The 25,022-nt window shown below is 41.2% G+C and overlaps 1 long non-coding RNA gene across 1 annotated transcript; it reads left to right on the forward strand.

The window, feature by feature from the left end:
- Window positions 1-7,839: 7,839 nt before the first annotated feature.
- LOC147829110 (uncharacterized) lies at window positions 7,840-24,929 on the forward strand. The gene is made up of 3 exons (XR_015449714.1): window positions 7,840-7,993; window positions 9,529-9,606; window positions 24,593-24,929. It is a non-coding gene; the product is annotated as an uncharacterized LOC147829110 (long non-coding RNA).
- Window positions 24,930-25,022: the final 93 nt, after the last annotated feature.

Raw genomic sequence — 25,022 nt, forward strand, 5'->3', positions numbered from 1 at the left:
GCCAAAGGTGCACTGGAGAACCCAGGATGAGGGTGCAGTCAGGAACATGGAACACCTGCAGAAAGCCATGCACCCAAACATGTAACCCTCATCTAATCAGGAAGGAAACGTCAGGAAAACTTAAATTGAGGGACATTCTATAAGATATCAGCTCAGTCATCCTCCAAACTGTCAGCTCATAGAAAACGAAAAAAGGAAAAATTGTGAAAACATCAGTCAAGGGGCGTCTGAGGGATGCAACAATGAAATGCAATGTGGCAGCCCGGACGGGACTGCAGATTGTTGTGGAGAGCAAGTGGTGAAGGTGGATCTTACTAATCATACATCAATATTTGCTCACTCCTTGTACAGGATGTACTAGACTAAGGGATGACATTACTAACAGGAAATGGAAGAACTGGGTGGCCATCTTAATTGCATATAAATCTAAAACTCGTAATATATATAAGCTGTACTATGAGTTGTTGTTGTTCTGATATTTTTGGTTTTTCTTTCTTTTGGTACCGGGGATTGAACTCAGGACCTTGTGCTGGTGAGGCAGGCATGGTGCCACTGAGCTAAATCCCCGGCCCTTCAAGCTCTGTTATGTACATGTAGCCACTCCTCAAATGATTGTGAACTGCACAATAAAAATAAACAACAATGTAAACCGCAGGCCTGCTTTCTAACACTGAATCTCCCACCCTCAGCCATAATAGAAGCCTAAATGTATTCCTAAACCTCAGCCAAGTCCCAACAAAAACCGCAACCCAAACTGCACCTTGCCCCTTGGTCCTAAGCCACTTCCTCACCCTAACTGTAGTGAAACTTTGAGGATGCGACCTCACTTCCTTGGTATTAGAACACAACGAAGCTGGGTGCCCTTCTGAAGCTGTCTCCTGTCCTGATCCCTTGGAGGGAGACAGTGGAGAGGGGAGGATGAGCTGTTGCCATTTTCCCGCTTTCCGAAGGTCTAGCCACAGAAAGGTCCGCAATCCAAGCCTTTTCCGACCTTGGCTCTGCTCTGGCCGCAGATGTTTCTGGCTAATGTTCAGGAGGAACCCACATGTGAGAGAGGCAGTCCAGTGCCCATCCTGGATGTCAGCGCCAGCCGTGACCACTCATGGGCAGTGCTTCCCCTCGCGCTCAGGGTATGTAAGGGGCCTGCTTGGACAGGGTCAGGCTGTGAGATGTCAGAGCCCTGTTCCACCACCACACACCCCACAGCCCCCACTTTATGGATGGAAGTACAGCAACACTCCAGACTGCTAGGGTACGGACTGTTTTGGACTACTTTGCTTGGAGCCCAGCACCAAGCTCAGGTGCACGGAGATTTGTGCCTGCCTCGCTCAGAAAGGATCATCAGTGTGAAGTGGAAACCCATGTTAGCATTAGCCTAGTGGGACAAAGTCAGCCAAGGCTAGGACAGTCATAGTGACCTTGAGGGGGATCAGCTTTCCTCTACACCGAGGCACAGAGAACCACACAAGACACGATGCTGTCTCAGAGAGGCAGGGTGGAAAAAAAGCCCAGGCTTCTGACTCTGCTGCTCACTCGTCTCTCCCAAGCACCACCTCTCCATTTGGAAACCTAGTCCGAAAGGCACCATCCACTGGACATTCCCCAAATCAAGATCAAAAGGGCCGGCTTGCAAGTGAACTCACCTGGAGCAGACATGGAGCCTCGCTTGTGCCTTCCCCTTGCTCAGGTGGAATAACTAGAGCCTCATGAGGCTGAAACAGATGGTGAGGGCCACAGCAGTCCAGAAGGCTTTCATGGCTTTTGGTTGGGCATTGGAATACCCCAAATGGCCAGGATGTCTTTTCTATGCTCCACAGGGAACTGGCAAGTGACTAACACTGCTGAGCATTCTTCCTCCTAGCTCTGGCTCAATGTCCAGAACACCATGGGCCTGTTCTGCAGCCAGAGCCAGCACCAGAGAAAGAGCCTCCTCTGGAGACAGGAGAGAAGCAGAAGCCAGCTCCACAGCACTCCTGCCTCTCTGCTGCCGCTGACAAGGACAGGTCCTTGCAGAAGGTGCGCTTAGCCTTCTCTCCCAAGCTGCTGGCAGAGCAGCTGACCTTGATGGACATGGTGAGCAGCAGAGCTCTGTGGGGTGGGATGGGGCAGGGGACACCCATCCTTCTCACACTGATCTCCTCAGTCCTGATATTCCCAGATTACCAGATCAAAGTTCCTTCTTCTACAAACTGCATTGCCTATACTTGTCTCTCAGCCCCAAGCCACTCCTGTCCTTGGGTAGAGGTCAACAGTAGAGACAGGGCACTCCCATGCCCGCTTCACACAGTGAATGTGATGTCAACTGAGATTGAACAATTGGGAAACAGGGTGGGGAGTCAGACCAACTGGCGGAGGAGGGTGTGCACTGAGGTGCAGGCAGGAGCATGTGTCACCTTGCCATCATCCCAGGAGACCTGGCCAGCCTTATCACTTTGTAGGCATTTGAGATTCATGGGTTCTACAGCAGACACCCACACAGAGCCCCGAGTCCTAGCTGTCCCAGGAAATGTGCCACTGACCTGGGCAAAGGAGCAGAGGGCAGGTGAGGTTGGAAAGAAGACAATACCTCAGAATGAGTAGGACTGAGATGTCAGCTCATGCTGGAGGTTTGGGAGGATGGGCACGGGGACAATGCCACTGATTTTCACGTCATTGCCATATCCTAGGTCATAAGTTGGACATCATTAGTGGGCAGTGGAGGAAAACCAGCTATTTGCAGAAGTCTCTGTCCATATCTGCAGCTTCCTGATGTCCAGCTCAGGCCACGGCCACCTGCCTGTGGATGGCTGAAGCCATCGACTCTCTGGGGTGGGTTCTGCCCATGTGATGCTGTCTTCCTCCACAGGAGCTGTTCAAGAATGTGGTGCCCTGGGACTGCCTGGGCTCCATCTGGACCCGGAGAAACAAAAAGGGCAAAGAACCTCTGGCACCTACCTTTCAGGCCACTATCACACATTTTCATCACATGGCCAACTGCACGATCACCTCCTGCTTTGGGGGTCCCAGCACGAGGGCTGGAGACAGGGCCAGGGTGGTGGAGCACTGCATCCGGGTGGCCAAGCTAAGTGGTAAGAGGGTGCTGGCAATTTCCTCTGGACATCTCCAATCTGCCTCTTTTCCTCCGTCAGCTCTTGGGACTGTAGGCTCTTTTCTAAGATGTTCCATGATCCCTAGTGCCTCCTCGTCATGGGGACCCTGACCTCGACTCCTAGGTCATGTGGTGTGGTGGGTGCTGTCATGTGATCTAAGCTTCTTTGAGTTTCACTAAAATCCTCCTCCCTGAAAGATAGCCTATTTAATAAATGTTGTTGGAAAGACTGGATTTCAACCTGCCAAAGATTCAAATTAGACCCATACCTATCACCATGCACTAAACTAGCCCCAGCTCCGGGCTCACTGTTGTCCACACTCGCGTGGCCACGAGATGGAAAGGGGCTCCTCTGCAGGCGGGACCCCGTGCTTCCTGGCCCCCAGCCAGGCCGGGCTGGAACCACCTGCACAACCTCGGACCCAGCACTTCAGGGACCATGGTGACCGCGCGGGCTCGCTTCGTGCTCTGCCCTTCGGTACCCAGGGAAGTGAGGAGTTTCTGGGGCACAGAACCCAGCAGAGGCGGACCCCCTACAGGCCTCCTCCTGGACCAGGACAGTGGGGACACTGCCACGCAGAGGACCGTGTGGAAGCCAGGAGAGGGGCTCAGAGCACAAGCGAACAGGAAGGGAGGAAGCTGGGACCAGCGCGGCCCAGAATTCACTCTCCCTGTCAGCTCAGCGCAGCCACCGGTGTCCCCCAGAGGCCTTTGGAACAAGGAAGGAAGCGCCTGTCGCAGGATGCGGAAGGCCCCGGGCCACAGGAAGGCAGAGCGCCAGGGCGGCGAACAGCTCACTTGAGACCCCTCTGTGCCACTGCGGAGCTCAGCTCAGGCGCCCCGCGGAGCCCTCAGGGCAATGATCCCAGCGGGGCGTCACTGTGGCCCCAGGAACAAACCATCAGATAATCGGGAAAGGGCAGGGTCCCCCTATGCAGAGGAGTAAGGAGTGCTTGTTGGAGATGCTCCGCCCTCTGGGGAGCCTAGGTCCCCGCCCGCCCTTGCTCAGAGCTGTGCCAGGCCAGCATTCTCTCGGTTTTCCTGGAAGCTAAACCTCTTCCAAACAAAAGTTAATCAAGAAATTTAAAGACCTACATTTAACAAGCAAAAGTTCAGGGTGTGATATCTAAGGTCACTACGGAAAATCCAGAGACCAGATACATCACTTCTAACTGCAAGACAAAAGGAAATGTCAGGTGTGGTGGTGCTTCCCAGCAATCTCAGATCTCGGACACGGAGCAAGACCTAAACACTCTCTCTCTCTCTCTGTCTCTCTCTGAAAAAGAAACAGTGAGGTGAATTACTTCTGAAGAAATAACGAAAAGCTTCCAGCCTACTTAGAGGAAGCAAGACAGAGAGGAAGACAGAATAAGGTGGTAGAAATAAACACGAATATACGAACATATTCTTTTTATGCTAGGCATCCTCATACAATACTGGCAGACCTGGGGACCCTGGCAACCTCAGCGCGTCATCTCAGCACAGGTCCCTGCTGCCCTCTGGTGGCCGCTCGGTGTCACTGCATGCCGCGCCTGCTCTGGTCCCAGGAGGAGAGAGCTCCAGCTTGGGAAGCTGACCTGCAGGGATGGGTGCCCCTCCTCTTGCCCCCAAGGTCGCCCTCCGATCCCTCTCCCTTGGGGACAGTTTAGAGCTACCTGTCCGCACAGCCTCATGCACTCACAAGCCGCCTCTGGGAGGTGATTGCCTCATGGGCGTGGTACACCTGGGTTGTCAGGAGGTGGGATCTGGGCTGAGAGAAATCACCTGGTTCAGCGTCTGGAAGTCTTCATCTCGCTGCCTCTGCTCCCTGAACTCTGCTTTCTGTCTGCCAGGCCCCTCTGCCATGCCGCGCTGCCTTTGAGCTGCTGACTGGGGACTGAAACCTCTCCCAAGTGCGAGCCGAGATAAACCTCTCCTGGGTTAACTTGTGTGTGTCCGGTAGCGTGTCTCCGTGACCAAGTCACTCCCCTCGAGGTCCTGCCCTTGACACCTGCATGGCACGTGAGTGACACCTCTCGGGGGCAGGTCCAACCTTGGCTCTTGGGGAGGTTCTGGAGACGTGGTGGGGCAGCCCCCGGTGAGTCCTGGATGGGTCTAGGCCCCTGCCCCAGGTGTGTGGTCAAAAACAATACGGTGTGTGGGTGCAGGAGTGGCTCTGCCTGTGTCCGACGCTCTCCACAAGGCCCAGGCAGCTTCCCGGCTGCACCTGTGCCTACCTCAGCCTAAGGGTGTGGGCCCACCTGAGCCACACTAGAGCTCCTGACCTGGCAAGACCCGTGGGGTCCTGAGCCTTCCACGAGCTCTAGAAAGGCTCCATCGGTCTCTGGGAGGGCCTGACTCCCCTGCTGCTCAGCCACCACACAGCGCCCAGTCACGTCCTGTCCTCATGGGATTTCTTCCCCAGCTAGCAAGGGCAGTCCATTGTGACCTCTCTTGTGTGTAGGGCTGCCTTAGTCTGCAAGCTGCAGTCCTTCTGCCCCAAGACCTCTGCTGCTTTGCTGATCTCAAGACACTGACAATATTGCTTGCTGTCTGCTCAGGGCCTGGTCATCTCCATGGCAAAAGTCTTTGGCCATTCATACCCGTGTCCATCCATTGCCTCAGCCTTTCTCTTCAGCCATAGCAAGTGTCCTAGCAGAGGTTTTTCAGCCTTAGTAAGTCCACTTTAGCTTGCTCCTTTTCTTCCTCATAGGCACAACAGACATTGGGCTCTTCCATCCCAACAGCAGCATATGCATCTTTTTCAACTGGAATAAATTTTAAAGTGATTTTTTTAATAGTGTCTCCCATAATTCATTTTTCTCTTATGGCCAAATTTGGGACCCATATCACTTAACCATATTTCAGGCTAAAAGTAAGAAATAAATTTAAAAGCCTTAAGTAACGAAAAGCTGGTTTGTTTGTTCAATTCTGACATCTGATTTCAGAAAGGATTAAAAAACTTCCAGCATTGATGGTCTTCTTCTTCTTCCTCAGACCTGGCTCCACTTCTTGTTTCTTAGGCATACCTTCTCTTATCTATTCCAGGCTTCCCTTGGGCCATAGCAGCTCTCAGATGATTTCCCCAGATGAGAAGATATGCATTTCCATCATTTCAAATAACATTCTTCATATTTGTTCTGATTGACCTTTTGTAAATGATTTATTCATAACCAACCTGTATAACCATGGAAATGACTGTTCTTATTTGATTAAATCCGAAAAAATCCACTCCTGAAAGTACAGATTGGAGGTCTTGGGTTGAAGGTAGAGGTCTTCTCCTAAAATCAGCTGGGATGTTCCTACAACTATGCATGACAAAAGTGTCTTTTACAGGGTTCCAACTGTCCCTGGGCATAAATGTATACATCCCATCCTCTTCCTTAGAGAATATGTTGCATAAATCCTCACCCAATACAGTCCCTTAGATTGTTGAATTATTAAAGTAGAAGAGGTGTCTGATTTGGGAGATGTTTCTGAGAATCTCTAGGACCTCTTGGCTACACATGGACAAGGAGTAATTAAAGACCCCTGAGGTTTCTAGCTGGAGGTTCTGGGTTCGTATTAAGACTGCCAACTGGTAGAGGGAATTTCATAAGAGCAAGGCAGGTGTAAAGGTAAAGAGATTGATATTTGACATGCTGTAATAAAAGACACTACGGAGAGTCCATGGGGAACAGGAACCAAAAAAATAAAAGGCCCTTAACTGCAATGAGGGAAAAGGTATCTTTATAGTGGAGAAAGCTGGAAGACACCACCTCAACCCAATGATTAGTCAACACCAAGTCCTATGACATGCCTTCTGAGACAACACAGCCACAGGGATGCAAACCTTATCACGTATGAACTTCTACCTCCAATTCATAACCTGATTTTGAGATATCAGAAGATAACACGGAATAGATGGACACATTATACAAAACAACCACCCTGTCTTCTTAAAAAAAGTCAATGCCAGACCTGGGGATTTAGCTCAGTGGTAGAGCACTGGCCTAGCAGGGATGAATCTCTGGGTTGAATCCCAAATGCTACAGAACAACCTCAAAATGTGTATGTCATTAAAGACAAACTGAAAAACTGATTATGGCAGCACAACTCATAAGAGAGAAATCTTCTAAGCAGCCTTTATGTCCATCAAGACATGAATGGATATAGAAAATATAGTCTTTACACAAGTGGCATATTATTACTATGTCATATAGAAGGATTATCTTGAAGGAAACTTGGTAGGAAACTTGTAGGAAAATAGATGCACCTTGAGACCATAATGTTCAGTGAAATAAATCAGACACACAAGCTTAAATATGACATAGTTTCTCTTGTATAAGAAACCCAAAATATAAATAAAGAGGAAAATAAAATAGAAATCAGAGAGATAGATTTTTTGCAAAAGGGAAGGGGACCAAGAGATGAATGGAGGAGAAAAAGGATGAAGGGAAAGGAATGGAAAAAGAATTAAGATGTGTGATGTACATTTACCAACTCCCCAAGAGGAATTCAATCATTATGTACTGCAATAATGTGCTAATAAAACTTAAGAAAGAAAAATGAAAAATGACACAATAGCAAATTGCAGTGTGTGGTCCTGGGTGGGGTCTTGGATCAGACAGATTAAGTGCCATAAAAAATCCCCACTATTGAAGTTCTCTTACAGCCTAGTTGAACTTGTAGGACTCTACGCATTGATGTCAAGGCATATTTTGCGCCTCCTTCAGTACTACTTCCTGCACATGCGCACTCTTAGGTACCTGCGCAACAATGGGCGTGTGTCGTAAGAACATCCGGGAGTCACAGGTGTCGTAAGAACATCCGGCAACTTCCCAACTGGCGCGCACTTGGCGACCGTTAGCAGTACCTTCCGGAGCGGCTGCGGTGCCTGACTGCGGCGGTGGAGTCTCAGTCTTGTGAGAGGTTTCTAAAACTGACGTATGTAAAAAATGTGATCGAGGCCCAGTCCTCCAGACCCCTCTGTACTGAACATGATTTGTGGGCTTTGCCTCCTCAAGTTTCTGTTCATTTGGTTTGGCTGTAGGTTGGAAGGGAGGGGAGTGGCTGGCTGCCATGATGAACCGCTCTCCAGGTGGGGCAGCTTTCCGCAGACATGAGGGGCTGGCTGTACTGGGATGGTTCAGACTCAGAGCGAGGGAGGTTTTCCCCAAGACTATGTCCTCGCAGGCTTAGAAAAAGCAGGTAGAGCCACAGGGTAGACATCCAGTGTATGGGTTATTGGCATGTTTAAAAGATTCCAGAACAAACGGAAGTTTTTTTAAAGTTTAGGGAAAACATTCAATGGTCGGTTTGAAAACACCTAGCCCTAGCCAAAGTAAAACTGACAAATCCATCCAGGACCAGGGTATAAGCAACCAATGTTTTAAATTTCAAAGGTAGGGGCCAGGGGTTAACGCAACAGTGCCGCACCTGCCTGGCAAACGCAGGGTCCTGAGTTCAATTCTTGGTACCAAAAAAAAAAAAAAAATCAACGGTAAAAAATGTCAAAGGTTCTCGGAAAGAATAAAAAAATTAAAAAGGAAAAATTATATAAGGCTTTGGTTGAGTGTCACAGGGTAGAAAACTCACAAGACTCTGTGCATGTGTGTGTAATAGTGTGTAATATTTTTAAGGAGAAACCAATAATTATCAAGTCATGTATGAAATCCTCAATTAATTATACAAGAGATAAGAAACTCCCTCCCTCTGATAAAATCAACTCATAGATGCACTACAAATATCTGAAAGATTAATAAAAATTTTTGAAGTAGCGGTGCATGGTAGAAGTCCTGATGGTGAGGATAACATTGAAATTAGGATGTAAGTCCAAAACGACAATTTTAAATGTTTTAAAAGCACTACAAACATTAAAACCCAGCAGTTTTCCATACTAATAAATGTCTGGAAGTGCACAGACACCACTTTGAGCACCTCTTGTAATGGTAGAGGCCAAAGGTAACTTACATTAATCTCACGATGTCTCAATAAATTGAGTATTAAAATATTTATTTTTTTTTCTGAAGTATGTATACATTATTTTTGGTGGACTATATGTGAAAACATCATGTTGTAAACTTTAAATATGTATAATACAAACATGAGTGTTTCTAAGAACTTTTACTTGTGATTGAAACATTTTAACTATGTGAAAGACATTTAAAAATACACACGTATATGCAATTCCAGTATCTCAGTGACATAATTTCTCATTTGTTTGAAATCTTTTAATATTTTTATCCATATGAACATATTGCTAAGTTGATAAAACTACATTTTATGCACTTATACATTTTACAGATTTTGTAACAATAATTTGGAACTATGCCTCCTTTTTCACTTTTTTGTAGAATTTTTAAGAGCTGTGTTACATCCACTGTATTTGTATATTACATGTTTTATTTAATCATTTTCTTATTACTAGATGCCAGTGCTATGTTTTGAAATTATAAATAACTCTGCTCTATGCCACACAGAGGGGTGCGTATAATCCTAGAATCAAGAGGCTGAGACAGGAGGATTTTGGAGAGTGCAGCGCCAGTTTGAGCGACATAGTAAGTATAAGGCCATTTTAGATTACATCACAAGATCCTATCTCAAAAAACAAAGCAAAGAGGGCCAGGAATTTAGCTCAGTGGTTTTGCCACCTGCTGTGCAAGCACAAGGACCCGAGTTTGATCCCTGTTACCAAAACAAAACAAAACAAAACCAATCCAACTTCCCAGGTTAATTTGGGCAAGGGATTTAGCTCAGTGGTTTTGCCACCTGCTACACAAGCACAAGGACCAGAGTTCGATCACCGGTACCAAAAAAAAAAAAAAAGCAAAGAAACAAAAGCTAAGTCTGCTTTGAGTATATTTTTGTACATGGATTTTTCTCCTTTAAAATTTTCATACTTCTTTTATTCCAAGGTATACATATTCTTTTATTGTGTATCAAGCAATATTTTAGTATATTTGGTTTTTTCTTTTTAAAAATTATTGAATTGATATTAAATTCTAAAGTTGAAACTTAGAATTGGAGAAATAGAGCAATCCTAAATATAAATTTGGAATAGGGGGTTTCCTAAGTCAAACAAGTTTATGATACTTGATAAGTATATTCAAAATGTCCCCTTAAAATTTGCCAGTAACATCAGCATGGGTGTGTGCTGCAGTTTTTCTATAGCTTTTCCAACATATGTATTTTCCTGATTTTTAATAGTTTTAATAGATGTCAATTATTTCCTTATTATTATTTGACTTAATTTAACTAGTTTACTCTGTATGTGAAAAAGCTATGGATGTAAAGAGAACAAAAGACAAAATTTGAAGTCATTTAAAAAATCAGATACAAACACTTTGATGTTTAGTCGGTAACTTTGTGGAGAAAAAGTCAGAGTTCTTGGCTCTTGTCTTTCCTTATGTTACATCTGTTCCTCTGCCACATGCAAAACTGGAAGAATTCTGGACAACTGCTTCATAAAATCAAAGAAACTTTAGCTAGATGAACCAATAAGAATCATCTGGTTAGGGGCCAGGGATTTAGCTCAGTGGTTCCACTGCCTGCCTTGCAAGCACAAGGTCCCAAGTTTGATCTCCAATACCAAAAAAAAGAAAAGAAAAGAAAAAAAAAGAATCATCTGGTTAAACCCTTCATTTTAATAAGATTAAATAAAAACCCATTGAGATTCAAATTATTGAAGATTTTTCAATTAGTAGGTGCCAGGGTGCAATTTAAGACCAAGGTTCCAGACCTTTCTATCAGGCATGCTGCCTTTCTGATGCAAATTCCATCTGGGGGCTAATCATGTACCTACAGTTGTCCTTGACATTTAGGCTGAGAAGTGTAAAATTTAGGCTTAGTATACTAATTCTTACTAAATCAAATAAGAGAGTGAATTTCTGTGGTCTTGGACTTATGAGTATAAAGCCAAACCTATATCTGAATAGGTTGCACAAAATAAGAAGCACATTTCATGAACTGTCTTTAATAGGCTTATGCAAAGAATTCTCCAGAAGGTGTTTTAAGCATAGTAATTCCAATGGCAGGTGATTAAATCCTCTGGAAGACTGGATCATCATGATCTTGATTTTTTTCTTGCTGTTGATTGTCTTGTTACCTATTCAATATGAGTTTGTTCACCATTTCTAGACCAAATTAGGAACTGAATTTTACAACTGAAGAAAAGCACCTGTTTATCGTATCACCTTTATCATTTCATTTTCAATCTTTCTGGTTTATAAAATGTTCCCACAACCAGTAACACGATTCTCAGACTTTAATAATCTTTGACAGCAAAAGGCATACTTCAGATTCGAGCCCAGCTTCCATGGTGTAAGCTCAAATCAGCAAAACTGCAGAAAACTGTCCTTCCTCAAATTATTTCCCTGTTTCTGATGTCCCCAGGTTAGTGCCTAATGAATATTCAGGCCCAGTCACTTTTGACCCCTGCCTTTTCGTCTTTCTTCTGGGCAGTAATGCTGCTGGATATCACTGTCTTCCCCTGATGACCACTGATGATTCATCCTATTATGGTCTCCAAGCAAGGTCATTCCTTCTCCAAATTTCTCATATCTAAAATGTGCTAAAATCATCCACTTTATCTTGAAAATCAAGGAAAAGAAACTTAAAACAGAATAATTTACAACAGCCAGGAGAATTAGATAGGTTTAGAACTGACACATCCAAACTGAAACTATGAAACCCTGCCTCATTCCCACATCCATCCTATGGTAGGGAGGCAGATCAGGGAGGCAAGAGACAGGCGATTCTGGGTACCTCCCTACTTTGGGACTGAGGTCCAATTTTTCCCATCTTAGAGAAGGAAGTTCTCCAAACTGTCTCAACCTGGGCCTGGCATTGTTTTACTGCCCTGGAATGTGTTCTTCCCATGATGACTGACAAAAGAAACATCCATATGCTTGGGGGTAGTGGAAATCCAGTATTTGCTTCACAGCTTACACAAGATAATCACAATAGTAGGTTGTATATATTCTGAAGTTTGGGCTATACATTCTTAAATGTATGCCTTTACAGGAAAAGAAGTCGTACTCCCTACTGGGTTATCTTGTTCTTTGGGAGCTGTTTTACAATTTGTAAATGATTGATAATAGATAGAAATGCAAAGCATTTATTGTTTATAAACACCAAATTATTTCCTGTCTGGCAGAGGAGAGAAGCTCAGTCTCTCTGTCCTATGATGGAAAAGCCAATCTTGCCTCAATTTGCACATTCATTTCACTGTTTTTCCCCTATACATTGGACCCTCAAGGTACGACTGGCCTGACATACGAACGACTTGGGTTAATTAGGTTAATGGACCTAAGTCTGCCGTTTTTTATCTATAGTGTGCACCCAGGTATATATTCAGATCTTAGCTGTATTGACTTACAACCAACTTGAGTTACAACCAGTCCTTGGAAACCGATTGAGTTTGTAAATCAAGAGTCCACTCTATTTGTGTCTATTCATTTTTTTTTTTTTATTTTTGGTACCAGGGATCGAACTTGAGTCCTTGCGCTTGTGCAGCAGGCAGCAAAACCACTGAGCTAAATCCCTGGCCCTTGTGTCTATTCTTTGGATTCTCTTTTAAACTGGTTAATACCTTAACATTTTTCAAATTAATGAGCAGAGTAAAATCTTTAAAAAATGTTTATTTTTGTATAGGAGAATCATGATTTTATCATTTAAAAATTATCTTTTAACACCATGTATGAGATCCTAAAATATGGTTACTCTTTGCTACCTTAAATCTAGTTTAATTCTCATTATATTTTCCTATCAATATGAAGAATACAAAGGATCCAATTTGTGGGTATTGTCTCCTAGCATAATACACAGTACACATGCCCATAAACACAACCCCCAAAATAAGCAATAATGGTTATCCATAAAACAGTTGAAAATCCATGTGTAAGAAGCAAACATTCTCTAGTGCATGGAAGACACAGTTCTGATGATCCATCAGGCAGAATGTGTACTGTCTCAGCTTGAATGGTCTGTTTGGGTTACTTCCCCATTTTCAGAAGTTCTTCATGACTGTAGAATAGATGGTTTCTATTTATACCATGGATTTTTCTCGGCACTGTTAACATTTTGGACCAGACGCTTCTTCAATGTGGGAGCAGTCCTGTGCACTGTGGGAAGCTTAGCAGCTTCGCTGGCCTCTACCCATTAGATGGCAGTGTCACATCCCCCAAATGGCTCCAGACACTGCCCTGGCCAAAATTGCTCCACTTGTGAATCCCTGATGTATTTTATGAAAGGACACAGAAAATAACTTATCCTACAGAAGAGGGAGGATCTCTCCAAAGATGTGTGTATACTCAATTAACATATATCAGCATGGATGGGTCTCAGTGGTAATGTTGTGTGATCACAGCAAGTTACAGAATGATTTGAACAGCATGATCATATTTATGTAAATTTTAAAATCACAAAACTTACAGTGTATATTGCTTATAGGGCCATGGATGTGGGGTGAAAATCATAAAACCATGAACATGAATAGACACCAATTTAATGAGTTTCATTGTGTTTGGGAAAACAGGAAGGAAATTAGGATAGGTTATGTTGAAAAGAAAAGTCAGCTCTTTCTATAATGTTTTTCTCACTTTCAAAATAGGTCAAAAACACTATTGCAAATGTTACCTTTTTTGATCCGGCTAACTTATATGGAGACATTGTTATTCTACAAACTTTATTTGACAGAAAAATCCATAAAAATATATGAAACATGCAGCTTAAATTTTAAATAGTACTTTGATGCTGTTATTTTTCAATCATCTGTTTTATATTGTTCATATGACTGCTTGCCTTCCTAATTAAGAGTAGCTTTGAATTGGCAGTGTTTTATACAGCAATTTTCTGGTTCAGACTCTAATGACAACCATAATATAAACGTTCTGACCTTATATCTGTGGAGTGCTTTATCTTTTCTCAGTACTCTTACATCTGTCTTCTCATTTTGTGTTCACAATTTCTTTCACCATCAATCTTAGTTTCAAATGTATTCACCATGTTAATGCAGGCTTCATCTTTCTATTGCAGTTACCTTAAGTTTGGGTTACTGACCCTGAGATACCAGATCCCAGGGCAGTTTACATAGGAAGTGACCCACAAAACACTGGTAGGTAAAGTGAGACAGGGAGAGAAAGAAGTTAAGAGGCAGCACATTTAGAGCAGCTTACTGTTTAGGGCTATTGAGGCTCAATTTGACTCCTTTGTGTAAACTCCTGTGGATGGCTTTCACAATAGAAAGACACAGTGAGTCATTTGAGATAGAAGTTGGCAAAACCAGAAGTACTTATTATCAAGCCCTTTACAAGCATAGTTGGCTAACCTGTGCTCTAGAGCATGAAACTGGGGAAGCATCCATATTTTCAAGAGTTCTGAGAGTTTCCAGTGTGAAGAAATGTGCAAAAAGGAAAATATCCATAAACATTTCATTTTGAAAGAAGTAGGTTAGGGACAAAATAGTACTTCTTTAAGAACAAACATTGATCGTTTGGCCTAAAAAATGATCAAGATCCAAGCAGACACTTGAGACAGTTATAACTCTACTATGAAATGAGTTGGAAACAGTTCAGGCTTGGGAAATAGTGATCATTCATTGTGCCAAACAACAACTAATTAAAGATTATGGTAGTAATTAGCCAAGACTATGTTCAGGCTGGGAACAGGAAGAGATAGTGGTTGCCAATAATGACTGCAGAAAACTAAGGAAGGTTACCTGTCATTCCATGAGAGGAGAAAACAAAAACAACAAAACTAAAATCCGTGAATGAAAGGGAACATGTAGTGTTCCCTTCCTGTGTCCTCAGGGTGATAAGGAAGACTGAAGAAGGAAAATCTACCTACTGCAGGTAGGTTTAGAAGGTATCTATAAGAGATAGCTATTTTTGTTAAATTAATAGACTGGTTTTTAGAATTTAATTTTACAGAAATTTGAGTCAATAGTACAGGGTTCCCATAGATTTTCTTCTCCACAGTTTCCCTTCACATTAACATCTTGCATTAGTGTGGTACATTTGATACAGTTAAGGAACCAACACTTTTATATGTTTTATTAAGTAAAGACTATAGTTTACATTAAGGTTCACTCTGTGTTGTGTAATTCTGTGAATTTTGACAAATGCATAATGTTATATATCCATCCTAATGGTATTGTATGGAATAATTTCTTTACACTGAAACTTCCCTGTTCTTCATATATTTACACCTCCCCTCCCATTCACCCCCAAACCTAATAACCTAATAACCTGGTGACACCTTATGCTTTCTAGTGTATACCTATATCTATATCTACATCTACATCTATGTATGTGTCCTCGCACTGCAAGGAATTGAACACAGGTCCTCCAGCATGGTAGGCAGTGCTCTACCACTGAGCTCTAAGCTCACTCCCTAGCCCAAGTGCCTGTAATTTTGCCTTTTCCAGATGTCATTCAGTTGGAGTAATACAGTAGGGAGGATTTTTAGGCCAAATACTTTCAATTAGGAATATGTACGGACGGCTTCTCCAAGCATCTTCCCCCACCCCCCATGGAAGTTGAATACAGGAAGCACTGAACTTCATTCTTAACCCTTTTCAATTTAATTTTGAGATCTGATCTCACCAAGTTACCCAAGCTGGTCTCGAACATGTGGTCTTCTTGCCGCATCCTCCTAAGTACCTGAAGTTAACAGCATGTGCCACCACACCTGGCTTCTTTGCATGTATATTTCCTTTTGTTTTGTTGCTGATATTCAGTCCTGGAGATTGAACCCTTGGACATACTAGGCAAGCAGGCTACCACTACACTACATACCAGCCCCTCTTTTGATGTTGTTATTGCTTTTTTCATTGCTTCATGATATTCCATTGTATGAATGTACTAAAGGTTGTTCATCTGCTCACTTACTGATATCATTTGGTTATTTCTAGTTTCTGGCATTTTGTTTCTCCTATATATTTTGTAGATTGTATCTTGTAGAGAATTGGTCCATTTTATTTAAATTATCAAATTTGTGACATAGTGTAGTCGACCCACCCCACTGGCCATGTCAAGCCTTCTACTGGGACCTAGACCTGGTACTTTGTTCTTCTTGACCTGGGGGCAAGCAAGGATGAATGACAAAGAGACGTGAATCAGTTTAACTTTGGGCAGCCAGGGGGCTCTTGCCTCTTAGGAGCCCCAGCATCTGGCTCATCTTGCATTTATTCACCTAAACACTGGTACAAGCAATCAAAGTAGCACAAAGTTCATCTGCTTTCCAATATCCACGAGTACTTACTCTGGTAAACAACTTAATCTTAGGTGTTCTAGCTTTTCCCTGGAACCTGCAACATGGAGTCACCCTGAGTGCAGCCTTTCTCCTTTGTGCTCAGAGAGGCCAGTTAGGCCTCACTTCTCTGGTCTCTGACAGCATAGAGTTGTTCATAATACTCTTAATTATCTTCTTAATTTCAATGAGCTCAGTATTGATGTCCTCTCTTGTTTGTGATATTAGTAATTGAACTCTTTCTCTCTTTGTCTTGATTAGCCTGGCTAGTATTTATCGATTTCATTCATCTTCAAAGAACCATATTCTGGGTTTAACAATATTTAAAATTTTTTTTATTTTTCAATTTTATTGATTTATGCAATAATTTTTATTGTTTTTTTCTTTTGTTTGCATTCATTTTATTTCTTTATTTATTTGGGTACCGGGGATCGAACTTGGGACCTTGCACTTGTGAGGCAGGTGGCGGAACCACTGAGCTAAATCCCTGGCCCTTGCATTCATTTTATATTGCTCTCATTTGTGTAGCTTCCTAAAGTGGAAGCTTAGATTACTGTTTCTTGTTTTCTAATACTATGCTTTCAATGTTATCAATTTTCCTCTATGCACTGGTTTTGCTGCCTTCAACATATTTTGATAATTTGTGTTCTCATCATTTACTTTAAAATAGTTTAAAGTTTCTTGAGATTCTCCTGATAAATGTTATTTGGAAGTGTGTTACAGTCTAAATATTTTGGGAATTTTCTAGCTATGTTTCTATTATTATCGAGCTTAATTTCCTTGTAGTACAAGAACAAACTATGATTTGTTAACATCTGTCCTGTGGCCTAGAATGTGGTCCATCTTAGTAAATGTTCCATGTGAGCTTCAAGAGAATTTGTTCTGCTTTGTTGGATGAAGTATTTATTAAATGTCAGTTACATCCAATGAACTGATGGTGGCCTTTCATTCAACTATGCACTTCCATTTTTTCTTTCAGCTGCATCTATCAATTACTGATTGAAGAGTGTTGAAGTTTCCAACTATAATAATGTATGTGTCTATTTCTTCTGGTAGCTCTAATGGTCTTTTTTCCCACATATTTTGTTAATCCGTTGTTCAGGGGCATATATGTTAAGATTTACTATGCCTTCTTGGAGAGCTGACTCCATTTATCATTATCTATCACAATTCTTTATCCCTGATTATTTCTTGAAGTCTGCTTTGTCTGAAATTGATATTGCTAGTTCAGATTTCATTTGGTTGTGTTGCCATGGTATATCATCTTTCTCTATCCTTCCACTTTTAATTATGTCAAATGGAATTATGTAGAATAGAAAAGCTATACTTGAATTTTTTTCAAAAGTATACTCTGACAGTCTTTACATTTAAATTGATATATTTAGGTAATTCATATTAAAAATAATCATTGATATAGTTCAGTTAATCTCTACCATGCTTGTGTTTTCTAGTCATGACAGTTTTTCATTTCTTTAAAAATCTTCCCTCATTTTTCTTTTTGTGCTTTGTTAATTTTTTAATTTTAAGCTGTTTTATTGGCACATTTTAGGTATACAATTCATTTCCATTTATCATTGGGTGTTTGTACCTGTACATGACGTAGCTTGGTTCTTATTTTTTTCCCCACTACCTGTGTGCCCTTCAACCCCTCCACCCTTCCCTATTTTCATAGACATCATTTCCATTTATTTTTTCTTTTCTCATAGTTTTTCCTTTCTCCCTTTTCCTTTCCCCTTCCCCTCCCTTCACTCCTTCGTCTTTGGACCTTTTTTCCTATTTCAAATTATCAATTATTCATTTTAATCATCCTAACCCTCATTTACACTATCAGTTTCTCACACTAGTGAAACTATTTGGTATTTACGCATGTGTGTCCTATTTATTTCACTTAAGAGTATGGCCTCAATGCATCCATTTAGCTATCAATGACTCTAGTTTTTCATTCTTTATGGCTGAGTAGTACTCCATTTGATTAAAAAACCCCACCTTTTCTTTATCCAGGTTCCAGTTGATGGGCACTTGGGCTGCTTCCAAGCTTTAGCTATTACAAACTGTGCTGCTATGAACATGGGGACACATCTATCACTGTGGTATGATTCTTTTAATTCTTTGGGGAAGATACCCAGCAGGGGACTATCTGGGTCAAATGGGACCTCTAGCCCTAGTTCTTTGAGGTATCTCCATACTGATTTCCACAGTGGTTGCACCAGTCTACACTCCCACCAGCAGTGGTGAAGGGTTCCTTTCTCCCCACAACCCTGTCAGCATTTGTGATTGGATGATTTCTTGATAGCAGCCATTCTTTGTGTTGTGAGGTGGAATCTCAGTGTTGTTTTCATCTGCATCTCTTGAATGATGAGTGATGTTGAACATTTTTTCATATATTGGTTTGCTGCTTTTACTTCTTTGAGAAATGTCTGTTCCCTTCAGGTGCCCATGTTTGAATTGGGTCTTTGAATCTGGGGGGTCAGATTTTTTTCAATTCTTTATATATTCTAGAGAGTAGTCCTTCTGTCATTTTCCTTGCCTTGTTTCTTTAATGAATACATTTTCTCTCTTCACTTAGCATATCAATTATACCTTTTAAAAATGTGAGTGTGGGACAAGGATTTAGTTGAGTGGTTTTGCCGCCTGCTGCGCAAGTGCAAGGACCAAAGTTCAATCCCCAGTACCAAAAAGAAAAATTAAATAAATGAAAATTTAAAAAAATATTAGTGTTTGTCATAGAGTTTGCATATATATTTACAGCTTATCTAAGACCACCAAGTCTAAGTTGTTAGTTTCAAATAACACTATACTGCTTCTCTGCTAACATAGGTACCTTAGAGCAGAGCATTCTCAATTCCCCCATGCTACTACTCCCTATGCCAGTGGTGGCAAACCTATGGCACTTGTGCTGCAGCAGGCTGTTTGTATCATTGAAAGCTATAAAAGTTTCACCATCCCTGCCACTGTTGCTGTCACTGATTCCACTCATTCAGAAATTATATGCACCCAATATAGTGTTGCTACTAGTACTTTGAGCAGTTATCTAATAGATTAAGAATAAAATGTTCTATTATACCTTTCTTTATTCCTCTCCAATGCCCTTTCTTTCTCCCTTCCCTTGTTACTCTCCTATTCCCACACTTTTTCCTCCCTCTCTCCTGTCTTTCTTCCTTCCTACCTTGCTCAGTTCCTTCTTTCCCTTCTGCTTCCTTGGTCTCTCTCTTGTCATATTTGATTTCTATCTCTAAAGAACTTATTGGAACATTTCTTGTCTAGCATATCTGTTGGCATTACATTTCTTCAGTTGTTATCTGAAAAACATTTTTTTCTTTATGTCAGAAGGAAATTTTTGGCGTACAAAGAATTTTAGCATTGTGTAGATGGGTTATTTGTTTCAACACCTTAAATATTTTACCGCATTCTCTTCTTACTTACATGATTTCTGAGAACACTGATGTAATTCTTTGTTGTTCAGTAGGTAAGGTCTTATCTCCCTGCGTTTTACAAGATTTTCTTTGTTTTTGATATTTACACATTGAATTTGATATGTGTACTTATAATTTTTTCTGTATTTACCTTGCTTATTGTTGTAAAGGTTCTTGAACCTGAGATTTGGTGTGTGTCCTTAATTTTAGAAAATTCTGAGCTACCATTACTTCAGTTATTTTTCATGGTCCTCTCTTCTTCTAGAGTTCCCATTATGGGCATGTTATGCCTTTTGTAATTGTCCCACAATTCTTGAATGTTCTGGGGGTTTCTTTCTTCTTTTGTTTTCTCCTTGTCTTTCAGCCTAGGGAGTTTCGATTGACTTATCATCCAGCTCACTGATCTTTTCCCCAGTCATTTCTAACCTGATCATCCTTCAAGGCATTCTCCATTTCTGCCGCAATGTTTTTTTGTATCTCCCATTTCCTTTTGATTCTTTGTTAGAGTTTCCATTTCTTTTTGATTATGTTACTGAACTGTTCTTTTTTATATGTATTAATTTTAGGGTATAGTAGTTTTAAAAAATGCTGGTTTTCATTGTGGGATTTTCATACAGGCATATAACATATTTTGATCATATCCAGCCCCCTATTACCCTGCCTCACACCTACTTCTTCCTCTTCTTTCTTCCCTTTCTCTGGTCAAGTAATGTCCCTCCTGCTTTCATGTCCTTTTTGAAAAAATCCATGTACTTATCTTTCCGAGTCTGGCTTGTTTCACTTAATGTGATGGTCTTTATGTCCATCCATTTTCCCACAAATGACATAATTTTGTTTCTTCTATGGCTGAACAGCACTCCATTGTGTGCACATATCATATTTTCTTCAACCAGTGATCTGTTGATTTTCATCTAGACTGATTCCATATCTTGGCTAATTTGAATTTGTGCCACAATAAATAGATATACAATTTCTCTATAGCATACTGACTTTAATTATTCTGTTACCCATGTGTTCTTAAATGCTTTCTACTTTTTCCATTGGTTCTTGCTCTGATTCAACTCTACTCATTGCCATTTGATTCTGGCACCATCTGTAATTCACAAGTTAATTGTTTAGCCCTCCACAAGACAGCCTCTTAGTCTAGATGCCAGCAGCAAGTGTGGTCCCCATATTTCCTATGCTTCTGACTGACAAAGTATAAATTTTGAAGTCCCAACAACCACTCCAAGTTTGATAATTCACTCTAATGATTCACAGAACACATTACAAATGCTGTACTGCTGGGGATTTACCTCAGTGGTTCTGCCACCTGTCTCGCAAGTGCAGCTTCCTGAAAATGTTTTTCTTACAAATACAGTATTATTATGAAGGAAACACACAAGAAAAGTTCTGGAAGAGCCGGGATTCAGTGCTCTTGTATCCTTTCTATGGAATCTGGATGTGGCATTATCTGTGCACAGTAATGTGTTCATGATTTGGGATGCTCCACTCAGTGTCCAGAGTTTTTGTATGGGCTGTCATCACACAGGCATGACTGGGTAAACCACTGGGCACGTGACTGAGTTCAATCTTCAGTGCTTTCTCCTTCATGGAGGTCAGACTGGTCCAGGATTCCAGCCTTCTAATCATGAGTTTGGTCTCTCTAGTGACCAGCCCTGATCCTGAAGCTAATTAGGCATCTACCATGAGTCATTTCATTAAGATCAACATTAACACATGCATGCCTGTAACTCAGGAAGTTCCAAGGGATTTTGAAATTCTTTGCCAGGAATGGGATCAAAGACCAAATAAATTCTTTAGCATACCATAAAACCTTTAATATATCAATCACAGTTGTTGTAAGCTTCTTATCTGACAATTTCAAAATCTGTGTTATATCTGAATCCAGTACTGATGCTCATTCTGTTTCTTCAGATCACATTTTCTTCTTGCCTTTAGTATATCCAAAATTTTGTTGTTGGGCACTGAGGTCAGTCAGGCTATCAGTATAAAGATGATATTAGTCTGGCCAGGACCTGGGCATTTCCTGTTTAAGGTTTATTATAACTGTGCACCAAAGATTCCATTTTTCTCTAATTTCCCATTGTTTTCCACTTCCATGCTGTCTCCAAGTCTCCTAAGAACCTCTTCTTAAATAGAATGTCTCTCTTAGGTGTCTCATTTGTAACCCACTGCTTTTATATAGGAGCTCTGTCAGTGTGGGGATAAGAGTTTGAGGAATGGAAGCATTCCACCTTAAAATTATATATCAGTTTTTTAATGGACTTGAGTTCCTGAGTTGTAGCCATCAGTAACTTTTCTCAGCTTTTTTTTCCTATTATGCAAGACAGAAAATCTAGAATGACTAACAATGTCTAGTTGCTCTTCCTCTTCATCAGATAAAGCTGTAGCAAAGTAGCTTCCCTTGAGCACAATCTCATTAGAGAAAGTAGAACTGTCTGGGCTTATTTCAAAGTGGTTACTTCTGTTCTTCACTGCTCACAGAAGAGAGGATTGTCTCTCATATTTGACTCACCCCTGGTGGGTCTTCTGAAGGCCAAACCCACGCCAGTATTATAGGAGGCCCCCTAAAACTGGGTACAGTGGATTTTAACTCTGGAATTAGTCTGCAGTCAGCTTTCAGCAGTTCATCAGTTGCTGTTTATTTGTTCCTACCAGTTTCTATCTCCATATGTCTCTGGTCCCGGTAAACTGTGATTCTCTATATTTGCATGTCTGTCTGTTTTTTGCTGTGGCAGTTTGTGATATGATCTCTGTGCTCTTGCAGATCTAATTAAAGTTGCTGATTTTTAGTTTGTTCAGCTCTTTTTGTATAGTCAGAACAGGAAAGATAATTTCAGAGCTCTTTGTGTGTCAGAGCTAATCAGGGGGCATGACCAGTATGCAACTAGAAGCAGGTGTCTGAAATCCATATGTACTTAGGCCACGGCCCATGGGGACAGTCATATTGATTACTTCCAGTGGTCACTGACTCCTTCATAAAACCAGCTTTTCAGCTAAACTGCATTCTACAAATGTACTACTTGCTAGGTTACTGGTCAATTAAATGCAGTCTTCAAAAGAAAGACCTTTTAGTGAGATTTGGCTTTGTGATTTGAACTGGCCTTTTTGTTTCCACTCTGTCCAATCCCAGAGGCCTTTTCAGCTGGTGAATGGGTTTCTCATACGTTCTGTGCATTGCTATTACTGTTAATGTATTCTAGACATGATTTTTCTGTCTTGTAAGCATCTCCAACCCAACTTATGAGTTTTCAGCTCTTTGGATTTAAATCAGAAACATGTCAGTAAGTCTGAGCCCTAGAGACCCACTACTAATAAGACTATCACTAGGATGAATGGATAAAGGTGTGTGTGTGTGTTCAAACCTGTATCAGTGATTTTATAAATTTATACCTATGTTATAAATTTATGTATCTGATTTCTATGCTAGGTCTAGTAATATATATATACATATATATATTAATCTAAATCTTTTTGAACAATTATTTAATAAGAATTATTTAATATCTATCTTTGTAAGCACATTTATAAACTTTTGACATGAGATTTGTAAGTTCCTAACCAGCATTAATATTATATTAAGAAATTTGTAATAAAAGTGTCTAACATGTCTTTTCATAAAATATATAACAGTTTTGAAAAATAGTGTATTTTAAGGCATATGTGGAGCAAACTGACATATTCTTTCATCTACAAAAGTTGCAAGAAGTTCATGAGAAACAAAAAGATTGAGTTGTCAGTATTCATAGTGCTTCTCCCTGTTCATTTATTACTTTGTGCACCAGCATATTCTGGTAAATGCTTAATAACTGGTTCTCCCAAAAGAAATGCCCCAAGTGTGGAATCTATTAACTTCTTTAGTGCAAATACCCCCATAATGGTCAATTCCAGGGCTGCTTAACACTGAGTAGCAGAGACATGCACTAATCAGATCTCACTAGGTCCTAAAGACTGACTGGAGGATTTGCTGCCTGTAAACAGGAGACAAATGATTGTTAGGGGCATCATAACTGTCTGAGAGTGTTGGGAGCAATGCTACATAATTCTAGGGAAAAATCATTTGAGTGGGCCTAGTTCTCCTGCCTACAGCCCAGCTAGGACATTCCAGACATAATTGCATTTTGGCCTCTGGTCACAACTGAGACCTCAGTGATCCCCCCCACCCCCATGCTGCAATCTCCAGAACAAGACCAAAATTGTGGGAGGCACCAGGGAGGAACCAAATCTTCATCTGCATAATTCCTCATTGTTCTTAGATTTCCACTGCCCCCCAGCTTTTTGTTACACCTTGTTTATCCCAATGTGAAGTATTGAACTCTATTTTTCACTTGTTACATTTCTTTCCCCATGTACTGAATAAAAGGTGCTGCAAGCTAGAGGGTTTTTGTCTTTGCCACCCAGAGCAGCACTGATGAGACCCAAAGCTCAGCTTCTTCTCAGTCTCATTTGTCTACCTTTCCTGTAATTCGCTGTGTGCTGCCTTGGCTCACAAGAAACTAGGACTTACTGCAGAAGTTCTGGTAACGTCCCCTTCCCCAGTTCCCTACATGAGAGTGTTCATATTTTACAAAGATGAGAGGAAAGTCAGAGGTTGGGGCTTGTGAGGCTTCTCAATGATTTTTCATGGAGATTTTGCTGGTTTCTGAGTGATGATGTGGGCTTTAAAAATATATGGACCATTTGATTTTCAGATACCTAGGCAATCAAGGTGATATTTGTGTTATCATGCATTTTGTGTGTCAGGGAGGAAAAAAATTGTCAGTTGGGAAATAATGCTGTTTTTTATTCCTTAACATTTAGAGTTTAAATATAATGACTTTAGTAATAATCCCACTAATAACTACGTGTGTCTTGGTAAGATATACTATTTTTTCCACAGTATTGGCCATTTAATCATTGAAGGTGTTATGTGAAGAGAATATGATGACTCTGAGAATGTTGCTGGTACTGAAGTTTTGATGGGATCCAAAGAGTGTTAACGGTTCCCTAATGATGAAAGTGGACCAAGGTTATTTGTTGGTATCTTGATAGAACAGACTGTGTCCTTAAATGTATTTATCACATGGATCTACTTAGTTTCCGGTCAAGACATCACTGTGTACATACATGTTTATTAACGGAGCTTTCCACGTATCCAGGCAAGTGATATGGAAGGATAGATAACACCCTTGACTAACACTGAGAAACCATGAAATTAGAATGTGACTGGAACTTGTGATCTCAAGTCTTTTGCTCTCCCATCAAGCTCTTTCCAAGTGCACAGAGATGAGCTGCTGTTACATTTCTTATTAAAGATGTTGTTTCCAGAC

The sequence above is a fragment of the Heterocephalus glaber genome, unplaced genomic scaffold (assembly GCF_053883595.1).
Source record: "Heterocephalus glaber isolate CG9 unplaced genomic scaffold, H.glaber_assembly_v1.0 deba00000768, whole genome shotgun sequence".
Taxonomy (NCBI): Eukaryota; Metazoa; Chordata; class Mammalia; order Rodentia; family Bathyergidae; genus Heterocephalus; species Heterocephalus glaber.